The sequence below is a fragment of the Lampetra planeri genome, unplaced genomic scaffold (assembly GCF_965212315.1).
Source record: "Lampetra planeri unplaced genomic scaffold, kcLamPlan1.2.h2 scaffold_203, whole genome shotgun sequence".
In the NCBI taxonomy this organism is placed as follows: Eukaryota; Metazoa; Chordata; class Hyperoartia; order Petromyzontiformes; family Petromyzontidae; genus Lampetra; species Lampetra planeri.
Window position 1 is genome coordinate 116,131 of NW_027614786.1, and position 13,172 is coordinate 129,302.

Here is a 13,172-nt window from a genome sequence, read left to right on the forward strand (position 1 = left end):
ATAAAATGAAATTGTTCAATCTTAATTTTAGAACTTTCGTGACTGCAGGAATTATTATTTGGTTCTTTCGGTTAAGTCACGTCTAAAGATAAAATAATAAATTAAATTAAATAATAGAATACGACGTTTCGATTGCAACACAAGCAATCATCATCAGGTATAATGAAATAGCGACATAATATCTAACCAGAAAACTATAGACAGACATATTAGCAGACAGATATCACAAGATACATACATAGCGAGAGCAACACAGGTGACAGAGAGGGGTGATCGTCTCTGTGGGGTGGCCTTAAATAGACAGAGGGGGGGCGGAAGCAGAGAGCTTCCAGAGAGCTTCCGCTTAAATAGACAGAGGGGGGGCGGAAGCAGAGAGCTTCCAGAGAGCTTCCGCCCCCCCTCTGTCTATTTAAGGCCACCCCACAGAGACGATCACCCCTCTCTGTCACCTGTGTTGCTCTCGCTATGTATGTATCTTGTGATATCTGTCTGCTAATATGTCTGTCTATAGTTTTCTGGTTAGATATTATGTCGCTATTTCATTATACCTGATGATGATTGCTTGTGTTGCAATCGAAACGTCGTATTCTATTATTTAATTTAATTTATTATTTTATCTTTAGACGTGACTTAACCGAAAGAACCAAATAATAATGAAATTGTTGTTTTAATTTATTTTATTGTTTTACCTACGTGACTTTACCGAAAAAACTAAAGAGTATTTTATTTTTCCCAACTTCCAAAATTTATTTTATTTTTCTAAAGTCACGGAGGTAGAAAAATTAAATAAGATAAATGTTATTTTGTCTACCTCACGTGACTTTACCGAAAGAACCAAAGAGGATGGATCCATGCAGTCACGAAAGATTCTAATCAAGAATGAGTTAGATCGTTCGGCAGTGGACTCTCTGTCTGCTGAAACAATCGAATATGATTAATCCTTGATCGTGTCTGCGTGGATTAAATGGCGTCCGTTCTATAGGATTCGTAGGGGGTGGGGTGGGGGGGTCAAACGTGCGTACAGGGAAGGGGGGGGGGGGTCAAGTTTTGACAGATTTTTGAGTGCCACACACACACAGCCTACACCACACACACAGCTTGTACCACACACACACACAGCCTACACCACACACACACAGCCTGTACCACACACACACACAGCCTGTACCACACACACAGCCTGTACACACACACACAGCCTGTACCACACACACACAGCCTGTACACACACACACATAGCCTGTACCACACACACACAGCCTGTACCACACACACACAGCCTGTACACACACACACATAGCCTGTACCACACACACACACAGCCTGTACCACACACACACACAGCCTGTACCACACACACACAGCCTGTACCACACACACACACACAGCATGTACCACACACACACAGCCTGTACCACACACACACAGCATGTACCACACACACACACAGCATGTACCAAACACACACACAGCATGTAACACACACACACACAGCCTGTACACACACACACAGCCTGCACCACACACACACACAGCCTGTACCACACACACACACACACAGCCTGTACCACACACACAGCTTGTACCACACACACACACACAGCCTGTACCACACACACACACAGCCTGTACCACACACACACACAGCCTACACCACAAACACACACACAGCCTACACCACACACACACACACAGCCTGTACCACACACACACACAGCCTACACCACACACACACACAGACTACACCACACACACACACAGCCTACACCACACACACACACAGCCTGTACCACACACACACAGCATGTACCACACACACACACACACAGCCTGTACCACACACACACACAGCATGTACCACACACAGCCTACACCACACACACACACAGCCTACACCACACACACACACAGCCTGTACCACACACACACACACAGCCTGTACCACACACACACACACAGCCTGTACCACACACACACAGCCTGTACCACACACACACACACAGCCTGTACCACACACACACACACAGCCTGTACACACACACACACCTTGTACCACACACACACACACACCCTGTACCACACACACACGCACTGTACACACCATCCCACAACCCCTACCCAAGATGGCGGCCGCAACGCCATGCCAGCGCGCGCGGTGACGTCATCACGCACACGCGCGCGCCACCCCCGCGTGCGTGGTGACGTCACCGCGCACGCGGCGTGCGGAAGGGGGCGTGCGTGTGTGCGTGGTGACGTCACCACGCGAGAAGGGTACGGGAGGCGGGGTGTGTGTACTAGTGGTGGTGACGTCACCACGCACGCCCCCCCAGCGTGCGCGGTGACGTCACCACGCACGCACCCCCCGCGTGCGCGGTGACGTCACCACCACTCGTACACACACCCCGCCTCCCGTACCCTTCGCGTGTGGTGACGTCACCACGCACACACGCACGCACGCTCCCCTCACGCACTCCGCGTGCGCGGTGACGTCACCACGCACGCGGGGCGCTGGGTGCGTGTTGACGTCCTCGGGTGATGTGAGAGGGTGGGGGAGGGAGGGTGATTGCGTGGTGACGTCACCGCGCACATCCCCAGCGTGCGCGGTGACGTCACCACGCACGCGGGGCGCTGGGTGCGTGTTGACGTCCTCGGGTGATGTGAGAGGGTGGGGGAGGGAGGGTGATTGCGTGGTGACGTCACCGCGCACATCCCCAGCGCGCGCGGTGACGTCACCACGCACGCTCCCTCAGCGTGCGTGATGACGTCACCACGCTCCCTCAGCGTGCGCGGTGACGTCACCACGCACGCGGGGTGCTGGGTGCGTGTTGACGTCCTCGGGTGACGTGAGAGGGTGGGGGAGGGAGGGTGATTGCGCGGTGACGTCACCGCGCACATCCCCAGCGTGCGCGGTGACGTCACCACGCACGCTCCCTCAGCGTGCGTGATGACGTCACCACGCACCCTCAGCGTGCGTGATGACGTCACCGCGCATTAGGGGCGTCGCCTTTATCGTCCGTTGCCTCCTTCCCGCCCCCCGCCTCCCGACGACGTCGAGCGGTGAGATCTGTGGGAGCGGAACCGCGAATCGTGAGGCGAGTGGAGTAGTAGGCCAAGGTTGGAGCGGTGAGCGGCGGCGGTGAGGAGGAGGAGGGAGAGACGAGGGCGGACGCGGGTTGTTGCTGCTGCCGCTGCTGCTGCGGGCGACTGAGCGGCGACTGGGAGGAGGAGAGGGGGAGACGGGCGGAGGAGCGGCCTTTGTGTGAGGAGACCAGCAGCAGCAGCAACAACAATCAGTACCAGTACAACCACCACCACCACCACCAACAACAATCAGTACCACTACTACTACCACCACCACCACCAACAACAATCAGTACCACTACTACTACCACCACCACCAACAACAATCAGTACCACTACTACTACCACCACCACCAACAACAATCAGTACCACTACTACTACCACCACCACCAACAACAATCAGTACCACTACTACTACCACCACCACCAACAACAATCAGCACTACTAACAACAACAACCACCACCACTAGCACCACCAACAACAATCAGCACTACTAACAACAACAACCACCACCACTAGCACCACCAACAACAATCAGTACCACTAACAACAACAACCACCACCACTAGCACCACCAACAACAATCAGTACCGCTACTAACAACAACAACCACCACCGCTAGCACCACCAACAACAATCACCACTACTAACAACAATCAGTACCACCACAACCACCACCACCAACAACAACCACTACCAGTACTACCACTACTATCACCACCAACAACAATCAGTACCACTACTAACAACAACCAGCACCACCACCAACAACAACCAGTACCACTAACACCACTACCACTACTACCACTAACAACAACAACCACCACCACCACCACTAGCACCACCAACAACAATCAGTACCACTAACACCACTACCACTACTACCACTAACAACAACAACCACCACCACCACCACTAGCACCACCACCACCAACCAGTACTACCAACTACCACTACCACTACTACCACCCCCAACAACAACCACTACCAGTACCACCACCACCAACAACAATCAGTTCCACCAGTAGCACTACTAACAACAACAACCACCAACAACAACCAGTACCACTACTACTACTACCACTAACAACAACCAGCACCACCAACAACAACAATCAGTACCAGTACTACCACTAACATCACCACCAACAACAACCACCAACAACAACAACAACCACCAGTACCACTACTAACAACCAGTAACAACCACTAACAACAACCAGTACCACCACTAACAACCAGTACCACCACCACTACCACCACCAACAACGACAACCACCACCACCAACAACAACCATTACCACTACCACCACCACTAACAACCACCACCACTAACCACCACCACTACCACCACCAACAACAACCAGTACCACTACCACTAACAACAACCACCACTACCACTAACCACTACTATCAACAACAACACCACCACTAACAACAACCACCACCACTAACAACAACCACCAACAACAACAACCACTACCACCACCACTTCCACCACTACTAACCACAACAACCACCACCACTAACAACACTACCACCACCAACAACCACCAACAACCACCACTACCACCACTACCTATTCTACCAACAACAACCACCACCAACAACCACCACCACTACCACCACTAACCAACAACACTACCACCACCACTACCACCACTAACAACCACCACCAACACTACCAACACCACCACCACTACCACCACCAACCACCACCACTACCACTAACAACAATAACACCACCACTACCACCACCAACAACCACCACCACTACCACCACCACTACCCACCACTATCACCACTAACCAACAACATTACCACCAACACCACCACCACTACCACTCATCGATTCCACCATCACTACTACTACTCATCGATGCTGCTACTACTCATCAATACTACCGGTCATCTATACGACTACTACTCATGATCGATATTACTCATCATCATCATCACTACTACTCATCATCGATTCCACGACTGCTATCGATCACCACCACTACTCATCGATGACATCACTACTATTACTGTAATCACCATCGATAATGGCTACTACAACTCATCGATACTGCTGCCACTGTTGTGTTGTTGATGAGGCTGTGGTGGTGGTGGTAGTGGCGGTGGTGGCGGTAGTGGTGGTTGTGGTGGTGGTTGTTGTGGTGGTTATGGTGGTAGTTGTTGTGGTGGTTGTTATGGTTATGGTGGTGGTTGTTGTGGTGGTTATGGTGGTAGTGGTGGCTGTAGTGGTGGTTATTGTGGTGGTTATGGTGGTAGTGATTATAGTTGTGGTTGTTGTGGTGGTGATGGTGGTGGTTGTTGTGGTGATGGTGGTTGTTATTGTTCTGGTGGTGATGGATGGTGGTGATGGTGGTGATGGTGGTTGTTATTGTTCTGGTGGTGATGGTGGTGGTGGTTGTTATTGTTCTGGTGGTGGTGATGGTGGTGATGGTGGTGATGGTGGTTGTTATTGTTCTGGTGGTGATGGTGGTGGTGGTTGTTATTGTTCTGGTGGTGGTGATGGTGGTGATGGTGACGGTGGTGATGGTGGTGATGGTTGTTGTTATTGTTCTGGTGGTGATGGTGGTGATGGTGGTGGTGGTGATGATGGTGGTGATGGTGGTGGTGATGGTGGTGGTGGTTATTGTTCTGGTGGTGATGGTGGTGGTGGTGATGGTGGTGGTGGTTATTGTTCTGGTGGTGATGGTGGTGGTGATGGTGGTGGTTATTGTTCTGGTGGTGATGGTGGTGATGGTGGTGATGGTTGTTATTGTTCTAGTGGTGGTTGTTATGGTGGGAGTAGTGGTGGCTAGGGCTCTTGTGATTGTAGTGGTGGTCAGTGTTCTTTTGGTGGTGGTAGTGGTGGTTGTGGTGACTGTAGTAGTAGTGGCTATTGTGATGGTTGTTGTGGTTGTTGTGGTTGTCGTGGTTGTGGGTCTAGAGTCACCACTTAGACCCAGCCTAGACCACCACCACTTAGACCACCACCACTTAGACCACTACCACTTAGACCACCACCACTTAGACTCAGCCTAGACCACCACCACTTAGACCACCACCACTTAGACCACCACCACTTAGACCACCACCACTTAGACCACCACCACTTAGACCACCACCACTCAGACCACCACCACTCAGACCACCACCACTTAGACCACCACAACCCAGACTCAGCCTAGACCACCACCACTTAGACCACCACCACTTAGACCACCACCACTTAGACCACCACCACTTAGACCACCACCACTTAGACTCAGTCTAGACCACCACCACTCAGACCACCACCACTTAGACCACCACCACTCAGACCACCACCACTTAGACCACCACCACTTAGACCACCACCACTCAGACCACCACCACTCAGACCACCACCACTTAGACCACCACCACTCAGACCACCACCACTTAGACCACCACCACTTAGACCACCACCACTTAGACCACCACCACTTAGACCACCACCACTCAGACCACCACCACTCAGACCACCACCACTCAGACCACCACCACTCAGACCACCACCACTTAGACCACCACCACTTAGACCACCACCACTTAGACCACCACCACTTAGACTCAGCCTATACCACCACCACTTAGACCACCACAACCCAGACCCAGTCTAGAGCACCACCACTTAGACCACCACCACTTAGACCCAGTCTAGAGCACCACCACTGCATGTTCTACACGGGGTACATTTGTCTGTGTCTCTGAACTAACCCCCCCACCCCCCCCCACATGGACTTGCCCAGGTGATCACCCCCACCCACCCCCCCTCACCCCCCCACTCCAAGTGGACTCGCCCAGGTGACCCCTCCCTCCTGCCCCCCCCCACCCCCCCTCACCCACCCTCACCCACCCCCCGCCCCCTCCCCACATGGACTCGCCCAGGTGACCCCCCCCCACCCCCCCCACCCCCCCCCACCCCCCCCCGCTCTCCACCCCCCCCCACCCCCCCACTCCAAGTGGACTCGCCCAGGTGACCCCCCCCCCACCCCCCCCAAATCCCCCCGCCCCCCACCCCGAGTGGACTAACCCAGGTGGTCTCCCCCCACCTCACCCCCCCCCACCCCCCCACCCCCCCCACTCCAAGTGGACTCGCCCAGGTGACCCCCCCCACCCCCCGCCCCACCCCCCCAAACCCCCGCCCCCTCCCCACATGGACTCGCCCAGACACCCCTCCCCCCCCACCCCGAGTGGACTAACCCCCCCCCCCCCCTCGTGCCTCTCCCCAGCAGCAGCAGGGTGGGGTGGTGGGGGCTGCCGGACTGTACCACTGGGCGAGCCGCGTGGGGGTGTGGTGAGGAGGTGTGGTGGTGGTGAGGTGGTGGTGGTGGTGAGGTGGTGGTGGTGAGGAGGTGGTGAGGAAGAGGAGGAGGCCCCGATGCAGCCCTGGGACGGCCCAAGCAACCGGCGGGGGCCGACTCTGCGCAATCCCAACAACAACAACAGCAACAACAACAACCACAACAACAACAACCACCACCACAACCCCCACAACCACAACGGGCACCCGGCCCGCCACTTCAGTGGGGGGGTTGCTGCGTTGGGGGCTGGTGGGGGCGGTGCCAGGTGCAGTCCACCCACACGCAACCGTCGCAGGTAGCAGCAACAACAACAACACAACCACAACAACCACAGCAAACACTACCACAACAATTACAGCAGCAACCACAACCACTACCACAACAATCACAGCAACAACCACAGCAACAGCAACAACCACAACAACCACAACAACAACCACAGCAACAACAACAGCGACACCACAATGGCAACAACGCCAGCATTTTTCCACAACCACCACCGTCACTACTGCCACCACCTCCACCACCACAGCATCCACCACCACCGCAACCGCCACCACCACAACCACCACCACAGCATCCACCACCACAACCACCACAGCATCCACCACCACCGCAACCGCCACCACAACCACCACCACAGCATCCGCCACCACAACCACCACCACAGCATCCACCACCACAACCACCACCACAGCATCCACCACCACAACCACCACCACAGCATCCACCACCACCACAACCACCACCAAAGCCACCACCAAAACAACCGTCACCACCACAGCCACCACCACAGCCACCACCACTATCACCGCCACCACGACCTCCACCATAACCGCCGCCGCCACCACATTCACCACCACCACAACCACCACTACCGCCACCTCCACCGTAATGGTGGTTAATGTTGGGGTTACATGATGGTGGTCAACGTTGTGGAGATTGTGGCTATTTGATGTTGGTGATGTGATGGTGGTTAACATGGTTGTTGTTGTGAACGTTGTGGTTGTTGTTGTGGTTACGTGATTGTAGTTAATGTTGTGGTTAACGCTGCGGTTACGTGATGGTGATTAACGTCATTGTGGTTAACGTTGTGTTTGTTGTTGCGGTTGTTGTGCCACCACCACCACCACCGCCACCACCAGCCCCCCCGTGCGTAGGCAGCGAGGTCGCAGGGACCGCCTACCCCCCCCTCCACCCCCACCCCCCTCCCCCCCCCTCCACCCCTCCCACCCCCACCCCGCTTCTCTCCCCTGGTCGGCGGTGGGGGGGGGCTCTCAGACGAGGGGGGGCCGGTGGGGGGGGGCGGAGGAGGAGGAGTGGGGGGGGGGCTCCGGGGGTGAGGACCCCCACCACCATCCCCACCCCCACCACCCACCCCACCACCCCCCCCACCACCCGCCCCACCACCACCCCCACCACCACCACCACCACCCCCCCCCACCCCCACAGCTTCCATCACCCAATGGCTGCCCGGCTGCTCCACGGAGCCCCCCACCACCACCACCATCACCACGGGGGGGGAGGAGGGGGAGGAGGGGGGGGAGGTGGGGGGCAGCAGCAGCAGCAGCCCCCCGTTCTGATCGACATGCATGAGCAGGTGAGTGTGTGTGTGTCTGTGTGTGTCTGTGTGTGTGTCTGTGTGTCTGTATGTATGTGTGTGTGTCTGTGTGTGTGTGTCAGTGTGTGTGTGTGTGTCTGTGTGTGTCTCTGTGTCTGTGTGCGTCTGTGTGAGTGTGTGTGTGTGTCTGTGAGTGTGTGTGTCTGTGTGTGAGTGTGATTGTGTGTGTGAGTGTGTCTGTGTGTGTGTCTGTCTGTGTGTCTGTGTGTGTGTCTGTGAGTGTGTGTCTGTGTCTGTCTGTGTGTGTGTCTGTGTCTGTGTGTGTCTGTGTGTGTGTCTGTGTGTGAGTGTGTGTGTGAATGTGTGTGAGTGTGTGTATGTGTGTGAGTGTGTCTGTGTGTGTGTCTGTGAGTGTGTGTCTGTGTGTGTGTGTCTGTGTGTGAGTGTGTGTCTGTGTGAGTGTGTCTGTATGTGTGTGAGTGTGTGTCTGTGTGTGAGTGTGTCTGTATGTGTGTGAGTGTGTCTGTATGTGTGTCTGTGTGTGTGAGTGTGTCTGTATGTATGTGTGTCTGTGTGTGTGAGTGTTTGTCTGTCTGTGTGTGTGTCTGTGTGTGTGTGCGTCTGTGTGTGTGTGTCTGTGTGTGTGTCTGTCTGTCTGTGTGTGGCTGGGTCATGTAGCCCGCATGCCCAGCCACCGCATGCCTAAACAGCTTTTGTTCGGCCGGATCGAGGGGGCTAAACGGGCGCGGCACGGGCTAGAGAAGAGATGGAATGATGTGGTACAGGAGGACGTGGAGCTGAGTGGACTTGCCGATGACTGGTACCAGCGGTGTCAAGATCGGCCTCTGTGGAGGAGGAGGCTCGTGAAGGACGCTACTGGGCAGTTGGAGGCAGTCGCCCTCCAGCGACGACAACGGAGGGCGGAGGAGCGACGCTCACAACAACGAGCGGAGCGCCGGGCGGCTAAAGCACACGGGATAAATATCTAGCGAAGCTTGTGCTGGAGGCCCCGGGGGGGACAGGCGTCTATGACGTTTCCTGATCAAACCCCATTTGGCGGAGCCAGGAGACTGAATCTTTACCCTCGGCACTCCAGAAACGGTAAAAAGCCACTGGGGGTGGCCACGTGGAATGTTCGAACGCTCACTGTGGAGGAGAGGCTGCCACTCCTCTGTCGGGAGCTGGACCGGTACCGCCTGGATCTCTGTGGCATTCAGGAGGTCCGGTGGATCGGCTCTGGCTCCTGCCACCATGAGGGGTGGACAGTCCTCTACTCGGGGTAGGAGACTGCCAAACAACAGGGAGTGGCTCTTCTTCTGAACAAAAGAATGAAGGGGGCGTGGGAGCGTGGCGGTGAGGTGTGGGAAGCTGTAAGCCCCAGGCTACTCTGGGCTCGCCTTCCCATCAACCGGAGGCGAGGAGTGGTGGTCTGGGTTACTTATGCCCCCACCGAAGACGAACATCCGTGGAGGGATGCAGGCAAGGCCGATGAGTCAGATGCCTTCTATGACCTGTCACAGGTGCTGGCTAAAGTGGCCCCTCGGGACAGAGTCATCTTGTTGGGTGACTTTAATTCCCGAGTTGGTCATGATGCTGGAACCTGGTCTGGAGTGATTGGAATCCATGGGCCAGACCAGGTGCAACAGCTGCGCAAAGACATCAGTAGTAGCCTACAGTCCATCGACAACACCCAGCTACCTGGAAAGTTAAAGGCCTGGTGTCTGCAGTTTGGTCTCCTACCCCGGGTGTTGTGGCCCCTAGCAGTGTATGAGGTTCCAATCTCAACAGTGGAGAAGATGGAAAGAGGAGTCACAGGCTACTTAAAGAAGTGGCTCGGAGTTCCACGATGCCTTACCACCATAGGCCTCTATGGAGATGGTGTCCTCAAGCTGCCCCTCACCAGTCTAACTGAGGAATTCAAGTGTGCAAAAACCAGGCTCAAGATGACACTGAATGAATCTCGAGACCCAGTGGTGAGCAACAACGCGCCGACCTTGGCAACTGGGCGCAAATGGAGGCCAGGAAAAGCAGTCCAGGAAGCAACAGCAGCCCTCAGACATGCTGACATTGTGGGTCATGTTCAGCAAGGGAGAGGAGGCCTTGGGCTAACTAGCCATGCTGCTTGGAGTAAGGCCACTACACCAGAGCGGCGGAAGATGGTAGTGCAGGAAGTACGCCATCAGGAGGAGGCTGCAAGGTGGGCCAAGGCAGTCTCTCTTGCCAAACAAGGACAGTGGACTCGATGGGACAGTGTGGAGAAGAGGAAGATCAGCTGGAAGGATCTGTGGGCCATGGAAGCGAGGCGCTTGAGCTTTTCCATCAGAGCAACATGTGACGTCCTTCCAACACCAGTTAATCTCCACCAATGGTATGGTGAAGATCCGGACTGTGCCCTCTGTTCCATGCCAGCCAACCTCAGGCACATCCTCACAGGGTGTAAAACAAGCCTCACCCAAGGACGCTACACTTGGCGTCACAACCAAGTCCTTAAAAACCTTGCGTCCGCCCTGGAGGACAAGCGAGCTGCCACCAACTCCCTACCACCCCCAGCAGCATCACACCCCTTACGGACGACCTTTGTCCGCGAAGGGGCTAAACCACCGAAGAGCGGCTCTACACCAATAGAGCGAGACCAGCTGCGCTTGGCCCGCGACTGGAAAATGCTAGCTGACATTGGCCGGCAACTTGTGTTTCCTCCGGAGATCGCAACCACCACCCTAAGACCTGACATGGTGCTCTGGTCCCGTTCGCTCAAGAAGGTCTTCATCATTGAGCTCACAGTACCCTGGGAGGACTCGGTAGATGAGGCTTATGAGCGAAAACATCTGCGCTATGCCGATCTAGCTGCCGAAGCACGGCATCATGGCTGGAACACAGAAGTCCGACCAGTGGAGGTGGGCTGCAGAGGTTTTGTGGCAACATCTACAACCAGACTGCTTAGAGACCTGGGAATTAAGGGCCAGAGCCAGCGTTCGGCAATCAGAGCTGTATCGGAGGCGGCAGAAGGCAGCAGTCAGTGGCTCTGGATGAAGAGGAAAGACCCCAGCTGGGCCCCAAAGTGAGAGGGCCAGGAGGTATGCAGTCAACAATGCTTGACTCAGGGAGGAGGACGCCCCTGCCATGCATAGTCCCATGGGATGTTGGCTATCAACAACAAGGCAATTCCTATGACTAATTGGGAATGGGACGCAAGCGTAGGATTGATCACCCTGTCGCTGGCCGCCTTTGGGGAGGGTGTATAGTATGAAAGGCCGAAACACCCTAGGAACCAAAGGTTCACTACTGGCGATGCGCTGTATCTGTGTGTGTCTATCTGTGTGTGTGTCTATCTATGTGTGTGTCTATCACTCTGTGTCTATCTGTGTGTGTCTATCTGTATCTGTGTGTGTCTATCTTTGTGTCTCTGTCTGCAGGTGGCCGTGTCCTACCCGGTCACCACGGTGACGCCCCACGCGGTGCAGCTTTGTGCCGGCCACCACATCCCCGGCTGTGCCGGTGCCCAGACGCTGCCGGCCTGTTCCGTGGTGTTCAGCTCCCCTCACTACCCGCTGTGCAGCGTGGCTCCCTCGGTGAGTGTGGTGAGTGAGTGGTGAGTGTGGTGAGTGAGTGGTGAGTGAGTGTGGTGAGTGACTGTGGTGAGTAAGTGGTGAGTGAGTGGTGAGTGTGTGGTGAGTGAGTGGTGAGTGAGTGGTGAGTGAGTGGTGAGTGTGGTGAGTGGTGAGTGTGTGGTGAGTGAGTGGTGAGTGAGTGGTGAGTGAGTGGTGAGTGTGGTGAGTGAGTGGTGAGTGAGTGGTGAGTGTGGTGAGTGAGTGGTGTTCAGCTCCCCTCACTACCCGCTGTGCAGCGTGGCTCCCTCGGTGAGTGTGGTGAGTGAGTGGTGAGTGTGGTGAGTGAGTGGTGAGTGAGTGTGGTGAGTGAGTGTGGTGAGTGAGTGGTGAGTGAGTGGTGAGTGAGTGGTGAGTGAGTGGTGAGTGTGTGGTGGGTGAGTGAGTGGTGAGTGAGTGGTGAGTGAGTGGTGAGTGAGTGGTGAGTGAGTGGTGAGTGTGGTGAGTGTGGTGTGTGTGGTGTGTGTGGTGTGTGTGTGGTGAGTGAGTGGTGAGTGTGTGGTGAGTGTGTGGTGAGTGTGGTGTGTGTGTGGTGAGTGTGGTGTGTGTGTGGTGAGTGAGTGGTGAGTGAGTGGTGAGTGAGTGGTGAGTGTGGTGAGTGAG

The 13,172-nt window shown here is 55.2% G+C and overlaps 2 long non-coding RNA genes across 2 annotated transcripts; both read left to right on the forward strand.

Moving 5' to 3' along the window:
• The first annotated feature begins 2,975 nt into the window (after positions 1-2,975).
• On the forward strand, positions 2,976-8,612 carry LOC144740301 (uncharacterized). Its single transcript, XR_013589613.1, has 3 exons — positions 2,976-3,259; positions 7,332-7,698; positions 8,549-8,612. It is a non-coding gene; the product is annotated as an uncharacterized LOC144740301 (long non-coding RNA).
• A 252-nt stretch (positions 8,613-8,864) lies between these two features.
• Positions 8,865-13,166, forward strand: LOC144740299 (uncharacterized). The gene is made up of 3 exons (XR_013589612.1): positions 8,865-9,003; positions 12,378-12,674; positions 12,755-13,166. It is a non-coding gene; the product is annotated as an uncharacterized LOC144740299 (long non-coding RNA).
• Positions 13,167-13,172: the final 6 nt, after the last annotated feature.